At 52.2% G+C, this 19118-nt stretch overlaps 1 protein-coding gene across 2 annotated transcripts in view; it reads left to right on the plus strand.

Moving 5' to 3' along the window:
- Positions 1 to 19118, plus strand: part of WDR12 (WD repeat domain 12) — a 252188-nt gene that overhangs the window by 203611 nt on the left and 29459 nt on the right. The gene's annotated exons all lie outside the window — the stretch shown is intronic.

A 19118-nucleotide genomic window follows, 5' to 3' on the forward strand; every position in this document is an offset into this window, starting at 1 on the left:
CCCCCCCCCCAGGATCCATATCAAAGACCTGCAATGTTCAATTACAAGTTATGTATTTTTAGCAATTCTATATACCCTCAATCTAGTTTGCGTGCTGCCGCAATTATCCGCTGCCAAAGAACCGCCTGGCCTAATGGAGTCTGTTCAGAAACTATCACAGATCTTTCCCATGTCACTTATAATTACACCAATTCAAACACCAGCATTTCACACGCACCACACAGCAAACTTTTATACAACACGTGGTATCAGTACATGATCGATGTGGAGACATCAGCCAGGTAGTGTTACGTCTGCTCGCTGATTACGCATGCAGTAGGCACAGATAGACTTTACTTATCCCAAGTGATAGTTCCTGAAAAAGCTAAATGTTTTCTCCACTTATACCTATGCAGTGTTGGGGGCCAGCTCCGTCATAGTGCCTGTGCCCCCAGCGCTGCTGCTGACCGGTGTCCGAGGCCTCCGTGCCGCGCTTCGCCCTGTGAGGTCCTTCTGCTGCGTGTGCAGGCTCACTCTGTCTTTGCCTGTGCCTGTGCTCTCCTTTTTCTGACTTTGCCTCTTCTTTTCAGTTTACCTTTTTGCCTTTGTTGTTTGTTCTCGGTTTGCCTTTTTGCCCCCTTTTTAGGTCTCGCGCGTAGCAATGCAGTGCTCAGCACTGCTCGCGCAGCGAGAGTCCTTTTGCACCGGGTTCAGAAACAGAGCCTGGAATTGCACACGCTCGTGCGTGTGCTTTTCCTTTTGTGGCCCACTATTACCTTTGCGTGCGTGTTTTTTACTTGGCCAGCACGCAATAGGCCAAAGGCGAGCGCATTGTGTGAGAAAGTGCCATCTTTCTTGCATGGTATGCCCCCACTTTTTGCTGAATTGCTGAATGTACTTTGACTGAGTGTGCCCTGGACTCCTGCCAATCAAGTGCCCAGGGCCTATGTTCCTTCCCTAAAAACCTAAAACCCAAATTGGCAAACTCTGGCCAAATGTCAGCTCCTGGTAAATGGTACCCTAGGTACCCAGGGCCTTGTGACCAGGGAAGGTCTCTAAGGGCTACAGCACTCATTGTGCCACCCTTAGAGGCCCTGTACCCTAACACACACACACTGCCCTTGCAGGCTGAGTGTCTGGGTACAAGACAAAACAAAGAGTCGACATGGCACACATCCCTGTGTGCCATGCCCACCATCTACACTGCCCTGGCATACATCAGCCACCACTCTAGCTGGGTGCCATATGCCAGTGGTGTGGGCACAGGAGCATGAGCCCTGTGCCCCTACAGTACCTAGGTCCATTCCTGGGCACTGTAGGTGCAGTGCTGCCATTTAAGAGTACATGGTGCTGAGAGCTCGTCAAACACGAACTCCACAGCACCATAATGTCAACACTGAAGACTGAGAAGTTTGGCATCAAACTTCTCAGCACATTAAACCCGCACTGATGCCAGTGTGGGATTTAATGTACCAAGCACCCCAGAGGACATCTTAGAGATGCCCCCTGAAACCTAACCTACAATCCACGTCTGGTCTGAGAGGCTTCCTAGGCTGCCACACAGCAGACCTGTTGCTGGACCCCTGGGTAGGAGAGCCCTTGCTCTCCTGGGCCTGCAACAATGCACATCCTGGGCGAGGTGCTAGATCTCCTCCCCCAGGATGGGCAGGGGGAAGCTTCAAAGGCATGCCGCCCCTATGAGCTTCCCCAGGCCACTGCAACCCCCACTCTGGCGGGAAGCTTGGCCGGAAACCCCAAAAAAGGACAGGGGATGTGCCAGACTGCAAACCCCACCCCTCAGGTGGGGGAGGCGAGGTGAAGCACATCTCTCAATCAGGACTAGGCTACTGCCCCCCTCCCACAGGAGAGTGGCAGAATAGGGGGTGTACCCACCCCAGTACAGGGACCCATTGGTCCCTGCCCTTTACCTACCTGTAACGCCCCTAAATCTAGTATTTAGGGGCACCCTGAACCTTCCTTCCCCAGATTCCAGAGTACATGGTGCTGAGAGCTCGTCAAACACGAACTCCACAGCACCATAATGTCAACACTGAAGACTGAGAAGTTTGGCATCAAACTTCTCAGCACATTAAACCCGCACTGATGCCAGTGTGGGATTTAATGTACCAAGCACCCCAGAGGACATCTTAGAGATGCCCCCTGAAACCTAACCTACAATCCACGTCTGGTCTGAGAGGCTTCCTAGGCTGCCACACAGCAGACCTGTTGCTGGACCCCTGGGTAGGAGAGCCCTTGCTCTCCTGGGCCTGCAACAATGCACATCCTGGGCGAGGTGCTAGATCTCCTCCCCCAGGATGGGCAGGGGGAAGCTTCAAAGGCATGCCGCCCCTATGAGCTTCCCCAGGCCACTGCAACCCCCACTCTGGCGGGAAGCTTGGCCGGAAACCCCAAAAAAGGACAGGGGATGTGCCAGACTGCAAACCCCACCCCTCAGGTGGGGGAGGCGAGGTGAAGCACATCTCTCAATCAGGACTAGGCTACTGCCCCCCTCCCACAGGAGAGTGGCAGAATAGGGGGTGTACCCACCCCAGTACAGGGACCCATTGGTCCCTGCCCTTTACCTACCTGTAACGCCCCTAAATCTAGTATTTAGGGGCACCCTGAACCTTCCTTCCCCAGATTCCAGAGTCCGAAATACAAAGAAGAGCAAGAAGAAAGAAGACCTGCCCTGCAGCTGCTAAGAAGAGGAAGACACCAACTGCTTTGGCCCCAGCCCTACCGGCCTGTCGACCCTCACACCTGCTCCAACCCGGCATATCTTGTGGCCAGCAACCTCACAAACCCCGGAGGACCTGGCTACCTTTTGGCTCTAAGCCCCTGGGACTCTCATGAGTAGAGGCTCTACTCAAAATCTGCTTCTAATCCCTGGCATCAGCCCGGAACCGCGAACCCTTCACACTCTGCACCCGCCAAGCCTGGCCTGTGCCGGAGTGAACAAAGACCACGAGGACGACCCCACGGCGACTGTGACCCCGAGTCCGGCACCCAAGGACTTCCCTCGACACTCCTGACGACGCCTGCAGCCTCAGAACCAGGTGCCCCCCCAACCGCGATCAACAGAGGCTAAGATTTCCCGACACCAAAAAGCACCCCTGCACCCGGTGCCCCGCGGCCCCCTGTGCTCAACTCCGGGGTACCTACCTATCCTCCAACTACCCAACTTACCTCTCGAAGTGGTGGTGGCACCTGAAGAATCTTCGTCCCCGAGCTTGCAGTCTTTTTCTAAACCGGAGCTTTCCCATTGAAATCAATTGAGCGCCCGAAGGCTCAAAAGCACCCTGCACCCAGCTGCCTGAGTGGCCCTGGCAGTGTAACCTCTACACCTATCCACTTCCCCCTTTGCCCTGAGCAAGTAACCAGGAACCCAGCTCCCACAGCCGCGTGGCTTGCTAGTCAGCAGCCACCAACGAAGGCCCTCCTGCCTCCCATAGGATAACATTGGGCCTAACTCTCTCTGCACCCGGCTGCCCCTGTGCCGCTGAGGGTGTAACAACTGTACCTACCTGACCCTGGGAGACCCCTGAGTCTATGCCCAGAACCTTAACTCGAGTACTTATCTTAAAGCCGATAACTCAATTTTCTCCATAGGGTAACATTGACTATTTATTTTTTCCTGAAATTTCTTCTAAGTGTGGACTTTTCAAAACTTAAAATATTCACCAAAAATCAGCAGAGTAACGAAAACGAAAATACTCACCTGCTATTAGGTGAGCTCCCAGTGCTGGACCTTGGTACCCAGCACTGACTCTGAAAAATATTCACAACCGTACTTACCAGTAACCCAATTTTCTTCCATAGGAAACCATTGACTGTTTTTCTGTGAAATTTCTTCTAAGTGTCGATTTCTGCAAACTTTAAATATTCTTTAAAAATTGTATAAATTGTGAAAACGTAATTACTTATCTGTTTTGGATAAAGGTCCCAGTACTGAGTCTAGGCACCCAGTACTGGATTACAAAAGTAACGAGAACATACTATACCTGCAACTTGAATTTTCTTCCATAGGGAATCATTGACTGTTTTCTATGAAATATTTTGTGTCAACTTTTAAAATAGCAAAATATTGTCTAAAAATCATAACAGTAACTAAGTCGACTTTTATCACTTGTTTCTAAGTACTGTCCCAGGATTACGCACACCAAAGGCCATGTGGTTTCAATTATCGTGCCCAGACACGGGTGCGATAAGTGAAACCACATGTTTCGCTGTGGCGTGCGTGCACGCACCACTCGTAGGCGTGGTTTTTTGGTTTTTTTTTAACAATAGCACTGCAGCTTGTTTTTAAATGTGTGGAGATCTGGCATTTGCACTTGTAATCCCAGAGATTAAAGGTGAAGGCACATTACACATTGTAATTACACAGTGAATGATCACATTTTAGTGGTAATATTAAATTCTATGTTTTGACACGGTGCCGCACGGTGGCAGGTGGCCTGCTTCCATCCAGCCCTGTGCTGCGTGTGCACCTGCATTATATGCACATGGTGGCAGGTGGCCTCCTTCCATCCAGCCGTGTCCTGAGCGTACATGTGCACTGCATAAACCTTTGTGGTATAATCCCTGCTTCCATCGAGCCCTATGCTAGGTGAGCACCTGCATTGTATGGCTTCCATCAAGCCCTGTGCTGAGCGTGCACCTGCACTGCACACACGTGTTGGCCCCTGCTTCCATCCTGCTGCCTGTACATGGCGTCAGGTGCCATAGTTCCGTCTATCCCCCTGCTGCCTATGAATCACCTCTGCATGGGTGGCGTGTGCCTTACCCTCCCCTCCGTGCTGCCCGTGCCCCTCCAGTGCCTGCCCACGGTGCCCCGGTCCTTCCACTTCCTCGTGAATCTTGGCGTCCAATCAGATTCTGCGCTGGGCGGGTTCGGTAGAGTCACTCTTAGGCCGAAAGCACCTGGATTATTGTGTGTCAGCTTCCTGCTCTGCGCACAGTTCGCAGGAGGCACCTGTGCCCGTGTCCCAGCCACATCGTTGTACTTCAACCCTGCCCAGTGCCCGGTTCTGAGCTCCATCTCCTATGAATCTGGAGGGCCCCGCGCCCTGTGTGCCTGACTTCGCCCCTAAGCTCGACTCACTGTGACCCTCGAACCTGTACTTCAGGCAGCTGCCTCCTGTGTACGTGCTCAAGATTTGTGTGCAGAGGGTGGGCCTGTTCCATGGACAGCTAAAGGTCACGACTTTAGCTCCGCCCACAGGACGGGCCCGATTCCGGTGTGAATGGTGCCTGGTTCGCTCCTCTGCACGCTTGGCGCCTGCCTCGTAAGCAGCTGCACCAGGACCTGCTCACTGGGTCTCTGACTACCCCCTCCCCCCCCGCCTCCCCTCTCCCCTCTCATAAGAAGGACCTGTACTCTAAGCACCCGAGCTCTTTACACAGAAAGGACCGCTCTCCCGTCTACCTGGTTTCTGATTTTCAGCTTTGCCCATCACAGGCTCGTTCTCCTGTGTACCAGGCTTCTCCACACCAGAGGCTCTGCCACCCGACTCCTGGTATTCACCCCTGCGCACTACAGGGCCTGCCCCCCTGGCCACAAGCCCCTGCTTCTAGGCTCCTCCACACCACAGCCTTTTTCTCCTGCACTGCCCCCCTGGCCAGCGTGACTCCCGAGTTGGCATCTGGGTTGCCCAATCTCAAGACTGCCCGGATGAGGCCAGCACACTACTACGAGGGCATGATGAAGAAGGGTCAAGACCCTGTGTGGCGTGCACAAATCTCCCTGTAGCGCACCAATTTGGTCCCCTTTAAAGGCCTGCAGGGTTGAGGCAGACACACTCCCTCATAGACAGGTGATTGAGTCGAGACCATCCAGGCTGGGGCAGAGTCACTCCAGTCCCAGGCACTGCGTGACATCCCTACAAGCCCTTGAGGTATCGAACTTTTAGGCTACTGGGAAAACCCCTTGTGATTTATAGAGATTTTGTGTCTAAAATGCTTCATGTAGAACATTTTAATTTACATTATTAGCCAATCACAATTAATACATATTTTGTAGTCATTTCAAGGATGAAAGACCGAGTTCACCCAAGCACAATTCCACCCTGCAGCTGAGGAATGATTTGGTTTTTGCATGTTAGTGAAAGGAAACTCGAATTTCTTTTGAGGGAAGCCTTTGTTCGTAACATTTTTGACTGAAAATGTACCCATTACTTCTCTAGCAATGTTTTGGAAGTAATTACTCTTTTACCTCCGGTCCTAGCGAATTCAGAACAGGTACCTAGCACAAAGCATTGATTTACCATTGCTGCAAGACTTACAATATATAGAGCTTTTAGTCCGGCACAAACTTGGACTTGGGCAGCAGAGCTACCACACAGCTTACATAAATGACACCTTTTGACATAGACAACAGAGCTATGGTTCAGGTTATACAGATTCTACTGGGTTTTGCTTTGGACAGCTTCTGTGATTCAAAAACCAGACGTTCCCCTCAGGCCAAACGCTTTCGGGCCTCGGACAGCAGTGCTGTCTCTCGCTCTAACCTGTTACAGGTTCCAGCTTTAGGCAGCAGAGCTGTCACCTAGGCTATGCAGATTTTAATAGGATCAGCCTTTAGGTGTCTGAGCTAGCACTCTGATGACCCATATGGCATTGAGTGAGCTTCATGCAGCAGAGTTATATACATGTTAAAGGTTCTGGGTTTTGACAGCAGAGCTGTCATTCAGGTGACACAGTTCTTATAGGCTCAGCCCCTCACCGCAGCTGAGCTAGCCCTCCAGCGGCCCATTTGGTATAGACTGTGACAGCAGAGTTATCCCTCAGGTTATACAGATGTTACAGGTTCAGGCTTTAGACAGCAGATCTGTCACTTAGCTTATGCTCTTACTACAGGATAAGCCTGTAGTCAGCTGAGCTAGCCACCCGGTGGCCCACGTGAAATAGGCTGTGCTTCAGACAGCAGAGTTATCCCTTCCTGGGTGCTGACAGCGGTGGCCTGCAGAGAGGAGCAGACAGCCCTAGCACTGATAGCGCTCTCTTCACGCCCACAGCAAAGAGAGTGCGTGGGATCGCCCAGGCCAACAAGAGGCCCCATCTCTTTCTCCTGCTACAGAAGACCTTGTGTCCAGTGATCCTTTGGATGAATGCTACCACTGTTATTGATTATGAGCAAATGCAATGCAATAGGTCTCGCATTAATAAAGTTTGAGCTATTGGTGTTGCATTATTTAGCAATTCCAATAGCTCAAACTTTAATAATGCGAGACCTTATTGCATTGCAAATGCTTGTTGCATCTGTTTCTGTTTCTTGTTCTCTGTTTGCCTTTTTGCCTCTGTTTCTGTTTCTTGTTCTCTGTTTGCCTTTTTTCCTCTCTCTGCACCTTGCCTCATTTATCTTTTCCCTCCTTTTCTTCCTCCTTCCTGCCCGCTGGTGCCCCTGACCCCTACTTAATGGCTGCCGACCGCAGAGGGCGCACCAAAGGCAAGCCTCTGTGTGCCTGACCAGTGCCAGGGGCCCTGGTCCTCCTACCCGCCAGCTCTACAGCTCCTCTGCCCTCTACGCACTCAACCACAGGTCCGGAAACAACTGCAAGGGTTCTTCACCAATTGACACCCACAGACCCTTCCCCTGCCGCTACTCCTTCACCAAGACCCAGGACCCACCGCAGCCCTCCAGCTACAACACCACCACGGCCCAATCCCTGCAATGCATCCTCCTCAACATCCGCTCCCTCCACAGACATGCTGCGGAAGTCTGGAACCTCTTCAACAACACCATCCCGATGGCACCTTCTTCACAGAAACCTGGACAAACGCCGCCTTTGGACCAGACATCGCAATCGCTATCCCCGAAGGATACAAAATCACCCATAAGGACTGCCACAACCGCCCAGGAGGAGGCATTGCCATTGCCCACAAATCCAACCTCCGACTGAGCACCCACACCGCCTGGCCTACAGACCTGATGAAACACTTTAACTTCAAGATACAGACCAACCCGACCACCAACCTCCGAGGCACCCTCATCTACAGACCCCCTGGCGCCCACGCACCTTTCTCCGACTCCATTACCGACATCATCACCCTGCAAGCCATCACCTCCACCTTGCTGGGTGACCTCCACTTCCACCTCGACAACCTCCAAGACCTCAACTCCACTTCCCTCCTGGACAACCCTCTCAACATCGGACTCCAATAGATCGTACCCTAACCCACGCACCCAGCCAGACACATCCAGATCACGTGTGTCTCGGAATGGGGTGTGCAACGTGCCCCTCCCTTGAGGCGCCAAATATCTTGGTTCCACCCTCTCTGTAGAGTTTTCTTTTTTGGGCTAACTTTGGGCTACTTTTGTTGGGTTATATGAGGCAGGGGAGTCTAAAAATAGTTCTGTGGTTCCCATGTACCCCTGATCATGCCGTCTTGTGGTGTCCAAAGTTGGGGCTTACTGCTTTCTCCGGATGGTGTATGTGAGGCCTGGTTAGTTGGTCAATTGCTAGGCCTGATGCTGGGGTGAGCGCATTCTGCATTGTACTCCCACCAGGAGCTGTGATGGACATTGCGGCCTCCCCTTTCCCAGGCAGCCCTCTCTTCCTCGGACCACGTTTTCCCAGTCATGTTTGGAACTGCGGTTCCTGGCTTGTGGTTTGGGATTTTCAACTAGCAATAATGCTCCTTTCTCATATTTTAGCCTATGCCACTATAGCTCTAGAGCTAAATTAAAATTAAAACCCTTGGGGGTTTTGAGGTAAAGCCCCCTTTAAGACTGGTGCCATTTGCATGCTTGCGGCCAACGCGGCCCCGTTGAGGCCGATATTTTTCAGTTTATGTTGGACCAATTTAGCAGTGTCTCTCTGGGCTTTCTCCTGTTTGGGGATTGTCCTTGTGGGTCACTCAGTGTTTGTGTGGGGGGGGTTTGCCCGCCCACCCGTCTCATACTTGGCCTTCCTGTCCCTGCGATTAGCGGGGACATTTCCTTGCGATAGGTTTCTGTCCACCTTTTGCACAGCATTCTTTACGATAGCTATACATTCAGGTATTGTATTTGACAATGAAGAGGGGTCCTTAGGCAGGGCGGACACACCCCATTGTTGCCGCACCCCAGCGCGTGGAGGTGGCATTGCCGGAGCTCGGTGTTTCAAGATGTGCATGGGATCTAGCTGTTACGGCCATTGTCCCCTCATGCCTTGCCCCTGTTTCTCGCTTTCTCCCATGGGACCCAGTGGACACGTGTGTAGTGTAATCGCGACTCTCTTCCACCTCAACGACCCTATTAGTTGCAAAAGTTTTTGACCTTTTAGCTGCCTCAAATAGGAGGTCGTGCGGTGACGTGCCCACTTCAGAACGAGTTCGTCGACACCCAAGAGTCCTCCCATGTATTCCAAGACTATCTCAGTGAAGGTGGTCTGGTTGGTAGGTGGTGTCTTTTCTGGTATACTTGTGATGAGGGGGTGTTCGAATGCTACGGATCCTGGGGTGGGAGCCCTTGAGGAAGAGCAAGCCATGGTCCCATAGTCGGTAAACTGAATGTTCATTCTTAGTTTGGCTAGCAGATCTCGTCCTAATAGATTAGAGCGGGAATGCGGGGTAATATAATAACTGTCCTCTCACTCTAATCCCTCCTACCTTCATTTCGAGGGATTTTGTGATAGGGATCCTTGATACCGTGCCCGAGAACCCCTCTATTACTGTGGTGTCTTCCGATAAGATGACCATCCCTTCCATTATGCATTGCCTTGCAGCTCCTGTGTCTATTACAAAGTTGTATGGTATGTTGTTCACAAGTGCCGTGACTACTGGTTCTTCCTCTGGTCAGCTAGTGATGGAGAGTACGAGACGGGTGTCATTGTGTGCCCCTTCTTCCTCGAGCATCAGCTTCCGTCTTTCCCTCTTGGTTGACTCGGCAAGTCCTGTAGTTTCATTCTCGTCATTGGATCCTTGAGGACTAGGGCCCCCTTCCTCACTCCTGCTAGATGTATCACTGTCTAGAACCGTTACAAACCTCCCTGTCAATTGTGTGTGCTCACCTAAATCATTGTGGGTACGTATTCTGTGCACCGCTGGGGTTCTATGTGTCGAGCACGACGAATGGGTGGTCGAACTTCTGGGGTGCCTTGCATTAGACTGGGGTTGCGCTTTGACTGCTTGGGACTGCTGGCCTGTTAGTTCCTCATGCCTGGTCCTAACCAATCGTTGTTCAGTGGCGGATTTGTTTTTTATGTATGTTCTCTAGTGTTCAAGTATGTTAGTGCTGAAAGTTCTCTCCTGTGGCCCGGGAAACGTATGTGCCTTTGTGTGTGCGTTCCATTCTTGGCAAACCTTGTAGTTTTTTAGCCTGTGTGAGGAACCGGGTTTGCATGTGTTTTAATGGTGTCTTCATGATAAGCTTGGTAGTTTTAGAGGTCAAGATACCTTGGCTTCTTTGTTTTAGGTACTCTGCTTTCGATCTGAATCGTGGGGATAATCTATATGGGAGTTTACTAATTCTAATTACATCACTACGAGCTCAGCGCTATGTACAGGTGCATCAGCAAATCAACATATACATTTCATAAACCTAAATAACAATGTATATGAATGGGGGAGGAGCCTAGCGCGCATCCAAGATGGTCGCGTGAGCACAGGGCTCCCCGGACCCTTTCTGCTCCTCGGAATAAATCCTGAGACTATCCTGATTTGGTGTATGGAATCTGGGAGATGAAGACCAGCTGATCATATATCTCTTTTCAAAACTCTAATCGGACCTGGGAATCCTGAGTTATCGTCGCCGGAACTTTTGGGACCCACCCGACGGAGGTGGCCGGGGTGAAGGTGACCCGTGGGGCCGGGCTGCAATTGAACAACAGCGGCCTCAGCGCGGTGCCAGTTACCGATTCAGCACTTTCGGTTTCGGTTTTGGCCTTCAGGAGATCAGCTGGCGTGCGTGCTCAAGGTGGCGAGGTGCCTCCTGGGCCTCTGCCCGAGGTTTGCTTTCATCTGCTACTGGCGGGTCTGACGCCTCCGACCCCAACACCGACGGTTTGTGGTCCTTTCGCTGGCACCCGCGCACCCCTTGATCGGAGGTCCCATTGAGTGACTGCGCTCACATGGCGGGCAAAGGGGGTCCGGAGGGGCGCAAGACCAAGGCTTCACTGCGCGGGGGAGCGGTCCAGAGCAACAACATGGACCGCTATACCCAGGGCAGGGGGTCCCCTGGCGCTGCTGGCCTCTCCCCGGATGCTGCAGGGGGAGGCACGACCGTCGCTGCGGAACCTTCCCTGCAGGACATTATGGGCGCCATCGAGGGCATCAGGGAAACTATCGCGACGCAATATGAGGCCCTGGCCCGTAAGATCGACACTGTCGCGATCGACGTCACCCTGATTCGGGCCGACCTCTCTAAAACCAACGAGAAGGTCCAGGCCCTTGATGCACGGACCTCCACCCTGGGTGCGGAGGTGTCGGATCTGCGGGCCGCGCTTGGGGACATTAGAGTGGTCAACGACCATATGGCCCGGCGGCTTGAGGACTTCGAGGGACGGGCCCGACGCAACAATATCCGCATCATTGGGGTACCGGAGTCCTCCGACAGCCGCCCGGTGGACCTCGTGGTCGAGGAACTTATCCTGCAACAGCTGTCCCCGGTTGGCCTAAGCAAATTCTTCGCTGTGGAGCGGGCCCATCGAGTTCCGGGCGGCCGGCCGCGGCCGGGGGCCCCCCCGAGGCCTATCGTGGCTAAACTGTTCCACTACAGGGACCGCGATGCTATTCTGCAGGCTTCACGGACCCGTGGCCCGGTCCGCTACGAGAACTCGACCATCAACTTTTATCCGGACTTCACGCAACTGGTCCAGAAACAGCGGATGGGATTCCAGGGGGTGAAGCGCCGTCTCCGCGAGCTAGGCCTGAAGTACTCGATGATCTACCCGGCGAAACTTCGAGTGGAGCATGGAGAGCGGACAGCCTTTTTTGACTCTCCTGTGGCCGCAAGTGACTGGCTGGACTCGCTGCCGGACGGGGGTGGCCGGCCCGGGCCATCCGGGGGCACCGCAGGTGACGGGCCCCCTTAGACTGACCTTTGGTCCTTACTTTTGCGGCTTTGCACTGTACAGTTGGGTCTTACTTCTTTTGCATACTGTGCTTTACCAGGACCCGTGAGGGGTGCGGGCGGGTACGGGTCCCTTTCCTCCTCCGGGGTCTTTTTGTAGAATGGGGTTAGTGGGGCGACAGGCACACTGCAAGTTGGGGGGGGTCTTTGGCCCGCAGGGGTGCAGGGTGGGGGGCGTTGGACTTGGGGTGGGGTTGGGGGGGAAGAGGGGTTGTTTAGTTGTGTGTTTTTTGTTTACAGGGCGAGGTATTGATTCTTATCCATATTTGGGAGCGGTGCTGCGGGCCGGGGGCCTCTTGAGCTATTGGATGGGATGGGGGGAGACGGGTTGAGGCTTATGTCATGGAACGTTAATGGGTTGGGGGACCGTATTAAGCGGGGTGTTGTACTGCAATATTTGCGTCGTTTGACTCCTGATGTGGTGTTTCTCCAGGAGACGCATTTGGTCGGCAATGTCTGCCATGCGATGAACAGGGGGGGATACCGCCTCGTAGCCCATTCTGGTTTCACAACTGGCTCCAGGGGGGTGGGCATTCTCCTGCGAACCTCCCTTCCGGTGGAGATCACGAGGATAGTCTCGGATGACAGAGGGCGCTATGTGTGTTTGACTGGGAGGTGGGAGGGGCAGCCCCTTACCCTGGTTTCAGTCTACGTCCCCCCGGGCCTCCAGAACTCCACCTTCACTGACTTGGGTCGAATGCTGCTTGACCTTCCGGACGGCCTCCTGCTCATGGGCGGGGACTTTAATTCTGTGGTTTCGGGTGAACTGGATCGTCACCCACCGAGGACCCTCCCCGCTGCCCAGTCATGGCTGGGTGGGATGTTGGAGACCTTCGGCTTGGTGGATAGTTGGAGACTATTGCATCCGACCCAGTGTCAGTTCACCTTTCATTCGGGGGCGCATGGGAGTCTCTCCAGGTTAGACTACTTTCTTATGCCCGCGGCGCAGACTGGTCGGATTCGAGAGGTCAGACACCTGGCGCGTGGTATCTCCGACCATTCTCCGCTGTGGCTTCTCTTTGACACCGGGTCGCGGTCCGCAGGGCGGATAGCTCCCATTAACCCCTGGTACCTGCGGGACCCTGTGACTCGTGACAGCCTGGTTAAGGCCATGGACCAATACTTCAGTGAAAACGAGGGGTCGGTGTCGTCTGCGTTGTCCCTTTGGGAAGCCTTTAAAACTGTGATACGCGGACACGCCCTCGCCCAGATAGTGGTGGCCAAGAAGGTTAGGAGCGAGGCGGTGGTAAAGCTGGAGACTGACATCTCGGGGCTGGAGTCGGCCCTGGAGGCGAATGTTACTCCGGACGGACTACATGCCCTTAGCCTGAAACAGTTCGAATATAGGTCCCTGGTCACTGACGCGGCCAAAACTATGTATAGGGAGCAGCAGGGCCGATTGTATGACTCGGGGGACAAGGCGGGTAAGTTGATTGCGTGGCTGGAAAAAAAAGAGAGAGTGAATCGTGTGGTCCCCGAGTTGCGTGCTGCGGATGGTGTGTGTGTGACTGAGCCGGATGAGATTGTGGAATGCTTCGCTGATCACCTCCGGGCGGTGTACTCCCCGGTGACTGACAGGGACGAGGATGACTCTCGCCTCCTACTGAGAGATATTGCTCTGCCCGGCCTGTCCGTTGAGGACCGGGAGCGGTTGGACGCCCCCTTATCGTCGGATGAAATAGCGACCGCGATTCGTTCCCTTCGCTCGGGCAAGGCTATGGGTCCTAACGGTCTGCCCATTGAACTATACAAATTGCGTCCTGATAAGCTTGCGCCCTTCCTCGGCCGCATGTTCCGCGACTCTCTTGCGGCGGGTTCCCTTCCTGCCGACCAGCGCTTGGCCACTATAGTCGTTATCCCCAAGGAGGGCAAGCCTCGTGACCGCTGTACCTCTTACCGGCCTATTTCACTGCTCAATGCGGAGCCTAAAATCCTGGCGAAAGTCCTGGCCAATCGATTGTTGAGTGTCGTGTGCGACCTTATTCATCCGGACCAATGCGGCTTTATCCCGCACCGCAACACCGCTCTTAACTTGCGGCGTCTGCACGGGGTCCTCGCCAGGGCGGAGTTCCTCTCCGAACCGGCCGTGTTGGTTTCTTTGGATGCCACGATGGCATTTGACACTATTGAGTGGCCATTCCTCTGGGCCGTCTTGGATAAATTCGGCTTTGGAGAGGGATTTATTGGCTGGGTGAGGCTCCTTTACACGGGACCCATGGCTCAAGTGGTGGTGAATGGGCGGGTCTCTCGGCCCTTTGCCCTCGGCAGGGGCACGAGGCAGGGGTGCCCGTTGTCCCCGTTGCTTTTTGCTCTCGCCCTGGAACCACTCGCTGCCTGGCTCCGTTGGGAGCCCTCGCTTGGAGGGATCCGGTGGGGCCCGGGCTTTGAAGATCGGGTCTCGCTGTATGCGGACGACATTCTCCTGTACCTCACCTCACCGCGGCAGTCACTCAACGTCCTCTTTGACGTTCTGACCTCCTTTGGGAACAATTCGGGTCTCACGATCAATTGGTCTAAATCCTGCGTTTATCCCATCGCTGGTGGTCCTCCTCTCCTGCCGCCTCGGCTCCCGATTCAAATATCTCTGAGCGGCTTTAAGTACCTGGGGATATACGTTTCGCTGGACCCGGTGGCTCGCTACGAGCAGAATCTTCTGCGTCCACTTCGGCGACTGCGGGAGGACACGGCCCGGTGGTGCAGGCTGCCCCTGTCCCCGCTGGGTCGGGCCGCGCTGTTTAAAATGATGTCCCTTCCCAGGTTCCTCTATGCACTCCAGAACTCCTTTGACGTTATCCCAGTGGCCTACTTTCGGGAGGTGGAGAGCCTGCAGAGGAGACTGGTGTGGAACGGCCGGGCGCGTATTGCTCTTGCCAAGCTCACTCTCCCCTGGTATGACGGGGGCATCGCGCTTCCTGACATTCGTAGGTACTATTGGGCCTCGCAGCTATCTGCCATTAACCACGCCACGTATGCGCCCGGCTTGAATCCGGCGTATGAGATGGACAAGTTCCTGCTTCCCGGCGGGAACTACAACAGGGCACTTTATTCCCGCCTGGCTGACCGGACCCTTACGGGTCCTACTAAGATTGCTGTGCGGACCTGGAGGGCTGCCACTGCGGCCACGGGCTGGAGTGAGCGAATGACATGTGCTACTCCCTTGTTTGCCTCCGACCGCCTGGGCAGCTTGTGGACCACCAAGGGGTTTGACCAGTGGGACACGATTGGTATCAGCAAAGTGGGAGACCTGTGGCACAAGGGCGCGGTCAAGACGTTCGCGGTGCTCCAGGCCGAATACGAGCTGACCGACAGGGAGTTCTTCCGCTACGCCCAGGTTCGACACGCCCTGCTCTCGGTCTTCGGGGAGGGGACCAAGATCCCGGTTTCCTCGCCCCTCGAGGACCGCGTACTTGACGGACATGTCCCTGATAGTACTATTTCTTTAATTTATAAAAAATTGATTAATCACCGGGCGGATCTCCTGGTGCGCCTTCGGGAGGCTTGGACTGGGGATGGGGTTGAATTGGACGACGAAGACTGGCAGTCTGCACTGTCGTCCCCCAAGGAGGTTGCCATTCCGGCTCGTCTCCGGTTGGTACAGCTCAAGATTCTCCACCGGGTGTATGTTACGGGTCCGCGCTTGGTCGCGATGGGATTCTCCGACGACGGGCTCTGTAAACGAGGCTGCGGGCTCAGCGCCACCTTTCTTCATATCCTTTGGGAGTGTCGCGAGGTGGCGGACTACTGGCGCCGGGTCCACACGGTCATGGGACAGGTCACCGGGGTTGTGCTGCTGCCGGAGGTGCGTCGCTGTGTCCTGAATGTGTGGGAGCCCAATGACTACAACGCGGCTCAGACTCGGTGGGCGGCCCTAGGGAACATGATTGCCAAGAGGGATATAGCGCAACTTTGGGGCGCTCAACGGCCGCCCACCGTGTCAGTATGGAAGGAGAATATGGACTGGTGTATGTTTCGGGAGAAGACAGTGTATGTGGCCCGTGGCAAGCCGGGGGCATGGGGTAGAATTTGGGGTCAATGGAATGCGTATCGCGGAGGCATCTGTACGCCCCCCCTGGTGGACACTGATATCGCCATGTCCCCCTGACCCTTGACGGCTCCTGGCGCTTTTTGTAACAACTACATATGGACGTTCATCTCCCTTGACCCCCTTCCCCCCCCCCCTCCGTCCCCGGCCTCCCGGTACTCCTCTCTTTTAGCGGATTGCTCAAATGTTCTGACTGGAGTCTCCCGGGGGGAGCCTGAACCGCACTGGTATCCCTCGTAACTCGCCTTTTGTTTTTATTGTTTTTTCTTTTTGTTTCTGTTATTGTTGGACTGACGCTTGCTGTTCTTCGAGAACTATCTTGAGCCACGGCGGGGCAGTGCCCTGGGAACGGATTGCAGCCTTGATATGTGTATATTTCCTTATGTACCTAGCGGCCGGCCCGGGTGGTTGTAGGCCCATACTTGTAACCGAATTATTGTTCAATAAAAACTTTTTCCAAAAAAAAAAAAATAATAAAAAAAAAAAAAAAAACAATGTATATGAATGGTTTGCAGTATCAAAAAGTGCAATTTGTCAAAGAAAACAGTATCTGAACGATATTGACTCTTGGTATCAATTACGGTTGGTGAGAAATAACATTTTCATGTTAAATATTGGGTCATCGACAAAAACACAATGCTTAGGACAAAACACAGTTTGCAGTGACAGCACCACAACATCACACATGTAACTTACATAAAAAATGACACCCCACCATCTGTATCAAACCCAGGAGTTCAAGCAACCAACACCTAAAAAGTGACGGAGAAAAAATGATGACTTTGTCACATAATTCCTGTACCCGTTCCTAGCGCTGAGACCAGGGGAAGCTCTGCACAGTACGCGGGAATAAGTGAGCCTGATAGTCTGTCAATATCAGCTTACAATAGTTCGCGGAATAAAGGAATAACTTGAGAACCACAAGCCCCTCTTGGTTAAACACAAGTTACACCTAATCTCCCAGGTCCAAATCCTTTTCCCTAAATATCCGAATCGCACCCTGTAGCACACGCAGGGGCTAAGCATATCATCTGTGTCGCGCAGCAGTCCAAGCCTACTGATTGTGTCACACCTAGAGTAAAGGTCATACCATCTGTTACGCCCAGCGGTCCACGCAACCAGCATCTCTCACTTCTTTCAGATACCAATGGCGTTGGGAAACTGATGGCACTGAGAAACCCTTTTAGACTAAAAAAAAAAAGATTGAGGTGTCAACTCCGACAATAAATATTCACCTTTCCTAGTCTATCAAAAAAAGGTGATTTCCATGAGATCGCATCAGTCCGCCTTACGACTACTCAGCTAGGACATATTAATAGGTAATATGCTACATTCCTGTCAGTGGCAGGGTGCTCAGGTTATCTTTTCTCGCTCCTCCCTAGTTTACCATACGTAGCATTCTTTACTAAGGTTCTGATGTAGTCTCTTACCCTGTGTGACAGCTGCGTCCGGGCAGTCCTCCACCTTGCTGATTCAGCCGAACTTCCAATCAATTGTAGTGTCTGTTCACCTTCCTTTTTTCCCAAATGTGAATCTGTCTTGGCGGAGTCCCCTTCTTTTAGCTTGAGTCAGGTTATAAAATCCCACCTCCTGGGAGGTACTATTTTGGGATGCATTCATAAGGTGAGGAATCGGCAAGAAAATGCATCCTTTAGAAGAAAATGTTTACCTGTAATTCCTATATTTTTGATGGTTACTATATCTTCCTGCAGATAACTTATGTGCCTCCCTCCTTAGTTAATCAGTGCCAGGGGAAATAAGATCCCATGGGTTGAAAATGTGTTTTTGTTATTTTTTCTCTATCATAAAAGCTCTCCTGTTTCCTCTCTGTATACTCTGAGTCACTAAAAACATCAAAGAATTGATATAAGACGTTACGATCTATAGCCAAATATTTACACATGCAGCTGGATGGACCTGTAATAGGAGTAGGGTGACCATCTCACCCCATATCATTACAAACACTGCTTCCAGTCTAAGACATTTGATCTGAAAATAATTGCTATCAGATTGGTTAGTATATTTAGGGTAAGGGATGCAAACCAACATTGCAATATCCAGAATGCATTAGGTGATTTTTTTTTTTTCCTATCAGATTTTTAATTGGGTTTTCAAACAGTCTCATCTTACATGAATTGCATTCACATTATACATTAGGCATGCATTTAAACGTTTACTCTCTGGTGTGTTTAATCAATCTGCCCTATAACTAAACTCCTCCTCCCCTATCCCTCCCCCTTTGAATTGCTTTGGCTCTAAGTAAATGTGTCGCTGGGTGCCACTAATTCATTATGGGTCTTGGCTTGTTCCGGGGCGCTGAGGTGCCAATTTATCACTGGCCGGTTGTTCACCTCGCCTCTTGGTCCTGTGCCAGAATGGACTAGGTGATGACACAAAGTTTATGAGTCGAGAAAGCGTCCATCATGGCAAGAGCTATTTCTGGGAGAGAAACGTTTCTGGATGCAATATAGCACCTAGCGCATTATCATAAGAAGTGGTATCTTTGGGAAGACCTAGAATCAGAAATATAATTTTTGAAACTAAATAGCTTTTCTTTCACTACCTTTGCTTGTTCCCATATGTTTTATTCCCTTTGATGTCTGTTTTGACAAGTTTTATAAATGAACAGGCTGGAGAACATTTGATCTATTTGAAGCTATTGAAAATAAGAACAGCTTGCGGTTGTCAGAAGACTCCTCAGACTGGTGGATGCTTTGCAGCCTTTAGGCAATAACTTGGGTGGTGGCTTTGCAAAAAATCCCACTCAGACATGCTCGTTGGAAGGGCTTTAAGAAATCTGTCAGTTTTGTTTACTTCTCCACTCCCAAAAATGAAATGCAATTCTGAAACGTTATAAGAAGTGTACCAACACATTGGGCGCATGCTAGTTATAGTGGCCTTGTCTCATTCAAAAGGGAAAAGTCACACCTAATTAATGCACTTTTGTTAGTGGCAGGATCTAAATTTTGTACACATGCCATATAAGTGTGATCTGTTTTGTGGCATTAATATTGTCTAAAAAGGTATGGTTTGTACCTTACTGAATGA

This window comes from Triturus cristatus, chromosome 3_2, assembly GCF_964204655.1.
Source record: "Triturus cristatus chromosome 3_2, aTriCri1.1, whole genome shotgun sequence".
NCBI classification, from domain to species: Eukaryota; Metazoa; Chordata; class Amphibia; order Caudata; family Salamandridae; genus Triturus; species Triturus cristatus.